Source organism: Callorhinchus milii, unplaced genomic scaffold (assembly GCF_018977255.1).
Source record: "Callorhinchus milii isolate IMCB2004 unplaced genomic scaffold, IMCB_Cmil_1.0 Scaffold3, whole genome shotgun sequence".
In the NCBI taxonomy this organism is placed as follows: domain Eukaryota; kingdom Metazoa; phylum Chordata; class Chondrichthyes; order Chimaeriformes; family Callorhinchidae; genus Callorhinchus; species Callorhinchus milii.
In genome coordinates this window covers 64,636,097-64,643,959 of record NW_024704744.1, presented here as the reverse complement: position 1 = coordinate 64,643,959, position 7,863 = coordinate 64,636,097, and the positions used below count along the sequence as shown (strand labels likewise).

General features: G+C 38.3%; 1 long non-coding RNA gene across 1 annotated transcript; it reads left to right on the top strand.

The window, feature by feature from the left end:
- Positions 1–3,676: 3,676 nt before the first annotated feature.
- On the top strand, positions 3,677–6,217 carry LOC121848579. The gene is made up of 2 exons (XR_006084958.1): positions 3,677–3,845; positions 6,110–6,217. It is a non-coding gene; the product is annotated as an uncharacterized LOC121848579 (long non-coding RNA).
- Positions 6,218–7,863: the final 1,646 nt, after the last annotated feature.

Genomic DNA, 7,863 nt, shown 5'->3' with positions numbered 1-7,863 from the left:
ATAACATTTTCATATAGTACATAAGAAAGCCATTTGGTCAATGGTGCTCGCCTCTGCACCCAGAGCTATCACCTCTAATCCCATTCCCCTCCTCTTTTGCCATATGTTTAATATTAATTTTCTTCAAGTATTTATCCAGTGCTGTCTGATCTGAAGGTGACACTTTTAAATAATCCAGGTTCACAGTAATAGTCATTCATTTGAGTAGATAATGTAGCTTCTGATTCTTCTGTTGTATTCTGATTCACACCATGGATGGAAACATTCAAATGTGACTACTTATCTTTTGCAAGTAACTTTCTTTGTACTAATCAAATGAATGAACTCTTCCTCATGGGAAACCTACTATCCTAGCTGGAGAGTTAGTCAGATCTTCTTAGTCACCTTCTTCAATGAGCTGCTTCGTGATGACTTGGATATTGAAAGAACTATTATCTTTGTTCAGTGTGGAAACAGTTATAATAATAAATAATAATCCTTGCATTTATATAGATCTTATCACGTCTTCGAGACGTCTCAAAGCACTTCACAGAATATACTGTAAAGTGAATTGGCTGTATATTTTGTGAGTGAAACGGCGCAGCCAATTGCGCACAGCAGTGTCCCACAAACAGTCGCGGATTGAGCGACCAAATTATTATTTTTTTATTGAAAGGATTATTATCCCCAGAAAAGTGATCCGCCAATCGACTAATAACTGTCTTGCTATTTACTGCTAAGTGAACAGAGGAGATTTCAAGATCCTCACACTGGTGTTCAAATCCCTTCACTCTGGCACCTCCCTAACTCTCAGACCTCCTCACTCCCCAATCCACCACCCGGCACCTCCGCTAGACTAGCACTGACCTCCGGCTCATCCCTTGCACCCTCCGCCCCACCATCGGAGGTTGCGCTTTCAGCCTCTTCCCCGAAACTCTGAAACACTCCCTCAACCCGTGCGCCTTGCCTCCTCTCCCATTTTTCAAGTCCCGCCTGAAAACCTTCCTCTTCGACCATGCCCCCCACCCCCCGACCTGAAGTCAGGCTCCATTGCCTGTTAAGCGCTCTGAGACACTACCCTGCGTGGAAGCCACTATATAAGTGCAAGTTGTTGTGTGGAATAAGGAAACTTGCTCAACGTTTTGCCTTGCTCGAGATTCGAACCGAGGTTCTCTCGCTTGCGAGGCGAGTGCTCTAACCACAAAGCTACCGGACTCAATTGAATCGAATAAGGCACATAATATCAACTAGAAATAGTTTGTTCTTTGTGGACAGAACAATTTCTTAAGCCTATTTTATACAAAGTTATGTTTATCTTTGGCCATCCCCAAATGTTGACTTGATACAAATATTAGCACAAGGGCATACTGTAGCGATCAATTTTCACCTTGTTGATGCTTGAATAGAAGAACATCTGTAGATTTCCTATTTTATGAGAGAACCATGGAAACATAATCTAATTAGAAATTTGCACATTTGTATTTGATATTGTACAAATATACATACCAAATTTTCATCTGATCTAGTAGAAGGATAGCAATTTTGTTTGTGGCAAAGGTCCTTGGACTAGGTCAGAGACCACTTTTTGGATCAATCTTGAAAAATTGACTTGGATCAACCTTGAAAAATCTGTTGGATTGTCACTTCAAACAATCTTTATAGTATTGCCAAACCTTGCCTTCTTTCATCAAGAAAGGAATTTATAATTTACTACATGTGTTCAGTGCAATTTTCTCATCCGTATTAGAATGTTCACCCTCAACACCATCTTTGGGTACCAGTTAATTTTAATCCTGAAATATATGGGTGGTAAAAAAGGAAATAGCATTCCATGTTTTGTTTGATAGTAAATGTCATAACTTTAGTAGCAACATAAGTGAAACAATAAGAGAATGTAATGAAATATTTGTTATTTCTTTCTTCAGGTGGGAGGGGATTGTCTGATAGAGTATTGCTATCAATACTGCTATGCAGCAGGATGATTGCTGCTGTGGCCAGCAATGGTCCTGATTTTCCCTCAGAAACTCAGTCAAGAGCTAACTAAACTCTGAGCTAATTTTAAATGGTAATCCAGACAGGTATCCAGACTCAAGTATTCGGAACTGAAGTTGAGCATTTCCTAATCAGAAGTATCAGGTCACAATGTTTTCTTTAAAATTCATTTGAAAATTACTTCTGCAGCTGCTATTTGATAGAACATATCTGGTTTTGTCATCTGTTCAACCTCTGCATACAAATAGGATATTGCCAACATCTCATGAGTGAAAATCATCAAGTGTTTCTATCTCTTTAAGATTTTAAGATAGTTGTATTGTGTGGTTGGATGACTTCACGTACTATACTCTAAATAAAGTGCTTTATTGGGGGAAATAATCTGATTTGTTTTTTGCTGATTGCTATATGGACATAAATTTGATTCAACATGAGCTAGTAGTGTCAGATGACTCCAGTCTGGTTACAGAGCACTTTGAGCAGTTATTGAGAGGTTATGGCTTACATTCTCTCTCACTATTGTCTACCAATGAATTGGCCCAGACAATTATTAGATTTGTTTTCCATTATTGAGATGTAATTTTTTCCCCAATTTTATGTGATTCAATAAAGCTCACTGCCCACCCTATGCCATTTTAGACATTTTATTGCCTGTTTTCATCATCTATAAATGTTTTTGGAGTCATGGTACAAAAACTGGGGTTTCACTTAGAAAATCTAGTTATTTTGTTTGTACCCATTGTTTAACATTCTTTTGGTTCTGAATCTTTGAGTTCCAGATATTTTAGTTCTGTTTTTCTTTAATTATTGGACATTTACTTTCCAAGATTGCACATGTTTTACTGCTCTAGGTGTTACTCACAGTGGGAATGTCTGAGTGGATCCTGGCCATACAGCTATGATAGCATTACCTTGTGTCAGTTTTACATCAGTGGTAACATTTTTACTCATTGGCAAGAGAGGAACTTTTTATATTTGTATGTTAAATACAAAGCTTTCCAGTTAAAGAAATCCCTCCCCCAAAATTCCTTATTTGGCCCTCGTTGTGTCCACATTTAATTATTCTATGGCCCTGCCCGGCAGACTCTACAGCTCCTCTACATAAGCTGCAGACAATCCAGAACTCTGCAGCCCTTGTCCTCTTCCACACCAAGGTCTGTAAACCCATTCAAGATCCTCGTCCTCATATTCAAATGTCTCCATGGTCTTGCCCCATCCTACTTTTGTGAACTCCTATAAAGCTAACAACCCGTTTGAGCTCTCTGCTCAGCAGACTGTCCCGCCCCTAATCCACCCCACTGGGTTAGGTTGCAGCCATTTTGCCGCCGATCTCTGGAACTTTCTCCCCTAGTGCCTCCAACTTGCCCACCTCTCACCACACCTTTAAAGCCCACCTCAACTTATCTTTTTAATCATGCTATCGGCCATCTTTCTCACCTTTTCCCCTCCCCACCACCACCTGGGTAAAGTGCTCCTGAGTAACGAGACGCTCTCCTGACACAAAACATAATATAAATTTCTGTTTTATGTTTCCTGTTTATGATTTTGTAGTTTTAAAGAACTTAGAGTTGATGACTAGTAGGCTCATTTTAGTTGTGACTTTTCTCCAGTAAAAATAACTTCAAATTGTATTGGTAGCAAGATTTGTTTACTGTATTTTGTAGTGTTGGAATTATTCTGTACAAATTAATTTTTTTTGCTGTTAAAAGGTTTAAATCACACATTATCTTTCAGACTTGAGACTAAATTTTTACAATTATGTCTATCACAGTGGCAGCCAGCGTTCAGATAAAACCAAGAGTGATGTGAGCATTGGTGAAGAAATTGAAGAGGACATCTCCATCGAAGGAGAAGATTTTGCTATCAGTGATAAGGTTTGTAATAGTTCCTAGTGAAAATGATTTTCCTCAGTTCCTTGTTCTTAAGTTAAAATAATGAGGTCAAATGCATTTCACATATAGCCTTTCAGCAGCACTGAAAACACATCAGTTTGAGTTTCCCTGTTTTTAGAAATGTAATGATGAAATATAGAATTTTGTAATGTTTTTTTCTCTGGTGCCTTTCCCTGTTTTTTTCGCTTTCCCTTTAAACCTTATACATTACTAGTACAGCCCAGCATTGCTATCGCTGCTTAATTAGTCTAAGCAGACCTGACCAAGCCTGGTGAAATATACTGACAGTATCTGCAGAAACAGTTTAAAATCTTCCAACTTTTAGTATTCACAAAAAATTAAATATATGCAAGAAAATTAAGTGTATGTTATATTTATGTATCTTTACATGGTCAATATGTACACATGGAGTCCTGTAACTTAGTGGTCACAGCACTTGCCTCGCAAGCGAGAGAACCTGGGTTCGATTCCCGGCAGGTCAAAAACATTGGGCAAGTTTCCTTACTCTGCTTACCCAGCAGTAAGTAGAACCCAGTAAATCAATTGGCGGATCGATTTCTGGGGATAATAATCCCTTCAATTTATTTTTAAATTGAATAGATTTCCCTGGATGTTGGTTGCACTCTGGCCTTTAAAATACAGTTTAAATAGTTCTGAAATAGTTATCTGCAGCAGAGTCCATAAGTTTGAGAACTGTGTGGTTATCCGAGTTTTGTTTTTTGACATCTACACACTAGCACAGCATTTAACCTTAAGGTACTAAGGTTCAATGTGTTTCATGTAGATGGTCTGAGCAAATGCTTGAGGTATTTGACAAGCAAATGCAATATTGCCAGAGAAAGTTCTTCCACCAAGTGAGTTTTAACGTCCATTCGTCAGGCTCTAATTGTTTCAAGAATATATGAATAAAAGAGCAGCACCCAGAGTTTATAATGCCTTGTCACTTCTTAGATATTTGCAAATGTTAAGAATGCTCATTACTGATGTAATTTTTTTAACCGATTTTAAGATTTCAGTGTTCGCTCCCATATATTTTTTGTTGATTAAGTCTACCATTATTTTCCTCTTCTTTTCTCATCTCCTTAAAATGCTCATTCTTGCTGGGGTGAGGTTACATTACTGCCAATAGCCCAGGAGGCTCTTAATGTGAATCCTAGCTGATTTTTCTCATCTTTAAGCTAGTGGCATTGATGGAAAATGTACTGCCCCAATTGCCCTGGTTCAGATATGCTGGGTCAATCAAGCTGAGAATTGAACTTTCAACCTTCTGATTTGTATGTTGTTGTAGTGCACCTTTCCATGCTATGTTACCAGGACAGCATTTTGAAAATATTTTGTGTACATAAAGTATTTAAACTACGCCAACTCCCTGCTTCTCGGCCTTCCCAACTCTTCCCTACACAAGCTGCAGATAATAGATCATCCAGAGCTCTGCAGCTCGTGTCCTATCCGGCATCAAGCTCCATGATCCTATCACCCCCACCCTCGCCCGGCTCCACTGGCTCCCCATCCCCCAAATAGAGTTTGCCTTCAAAGCCCTACGTGGCCTTGCTCCCTCCTACCTCTGTGACCTGCTAACCCCATATCAACCTGTCCACTCCCTCCACTCAGCAGGCTCTGGCTTGATCCACATCCCCCGTCCGGCTCGACCCACCTTCGGCGGACGGGCCTTCAGCCTCTCTGTCCCCACCCTTTGGAACTCCATTCCACAGTCCCTTCACCTCGCTCCCTCTCTTGCCTCCTTCAAGGCATGTCTCAAGATCCACCTCTTCAAGAAAACCTTCGGCCACCCTTTTAACTCTGCCCTCACTGCCCTCCACCCCTCAGGATCCCAACCCTCCCCAGTTCGGATCCAAATTCCTGACAGTCCAGCACCTTGGATGTCTCCCAAAGTGAAAAGTGCTTTACATATGTGATTTGTTTGTTAAAATAATCCAGAAAATATCAGAATGTCTGTTTGAGTCAAATAAGCATTAGTGCATACCTGTGTTATATTGATATGTTATGTGGAAATGATACAAAATATATTGGATGATTTAGAAGTCACAATAGCTTTTGCTTTTTTTTTTTTATTAATCTAGAAAATATTTATATGAATTTGTTTATTAAAATTAAATTAGTTTTTTTTAAATTTGCATAAAAGTTTTGTTCTAATGTATTTCATCCTCGTGGAAGCAGTAATTGAATTATACACATTCTTTTGTGCAATATTTCCTCACGCTTTTCTCTGATTTACTTTCTTGCAGCTTGACGATCTCACACAAGACCACACCATCTCACAGTTTAGCGATGTGGCCGATTATTTAGAGGAGGTTTCATAGAAGCTCTGGCCTTTGGATGAACTGCACTGTACAGATCAATGAGTAGTTTTTTACTGCTTCTGTTCAGCAAATACTTTTTAGTCATCGTCCTCAACAGCTTGTAGCTGAACTATTGCAAGCTGCCTGTGCCTTGTTACATTTCAAAGCCTTGATTGCAGTTTAATCCTAAAAGCTGGGAAACCATAGTTTCAGGTTAAAACAATGCAAACTAAATTGGACTAGAAATTGGAGAATCTATCAAGTGGAATACAATACAGTGTGTTGTGAACATTTGGTGTTAAATTATTCCAACTTTAAGCTACATTGCACATGTAACAGAAAACCTGGTAACAATCAAAGTGTACTGAATTGTGTTAGTGTAAGGCGCACTATTTCACAGATCATCTTTCAGTGTGTGATAAATAAAGAAGAAATGCCTCACATTCACTTTACAATGGACAATTCAGTCCTACATGGTAATGAATCTAATGTGTAAATAATATTTTGATTAAAAGCTGTTTTTAATGCAGACTTATTTACTGAATGGTGCTTATTGTACTGCATACACTTGATCTTCGTACATTTTGAGGAGTTGATTGAAGTCTTCCAAAAAATAGATTTTAAAAATATAACCAAATGACATACAATATTGGTCTGGTTTTTGTTGCATTTATTATTTATTATGAGAACAATACTATTTGTAAGATTCTGGAAACTATGCAAAGATATTGAATAAAGCTACGATTCAATGCAACCTTTTGGGTATACTAGAAATTAATGTTATAGAAATAAGGGCCTGGAACTTATAGCACCCTTATTTATATTGTTTGCTTATTTATTTACTTCCTAAGACATCCTCTCAATGTGAAAGGCACCATGCAAAAGTTAATTGTTGCAAAATGATTCACCAGTTTATGTATATAGTTAAGATAATTATACAGTCAGAATGGGTGCTAATACATAAATTGGAGATGAATACAGAATGAGCATGGATGCTAGAAGGGAAGAAGAGATTGGGGATATAACAAGAAAAGCTGGCAGAGGGTTTGTGGAAAAGAACTGATGAGAGCAGGAGAATGGTCAGGGGTATGGAGATGAGCAAAATATGAACCGAAGATGGAAGTGTGTTCAGAACCCAAGCCAGCTAGAGGTGCTTTTCCATTCTCTCAAGAAGCAATGTTTGTGTTTGCTTTCTACTAGATACTAAAAAAATTACAGCAAATCATTTAACACTTATTAGCTGAGAAGAGCCTATTCTGGCCAAACTTGAGTTAACAATAGCTTAAGCTTTTAAATATGACATTAATCTTTCAAGGCTGGATGTCCAGATCAAACTTCTTGCCTCAGTATTTCTACACTGAATGGTAAAGAACAGGATAGTGGCTAGAATTTACTCCATCTTCAGAAAATCCTGTGTACTCAACGCATAGAAATACAAGTCACAGTCAAATTCTCTTCAGAAATCCATAGTACCGGGACAGTTGAGGTATAAGTACCTGATGCCTCTGATAGGTTTCATAATTACAGTTTCCTGTAAACAAAAACAACACAGTTCAGTATTCCAAGTATTCTAATTTATTTTGCAAATCGCAACCTAGACTTGTTTAAACTCACAGCATGGGCTGAGCACATACACCAGCAGTGATACTGAGATTCATCTCTTCAATCTGAGTGAAAAAAAATCAGTTGAGAAACAGTGG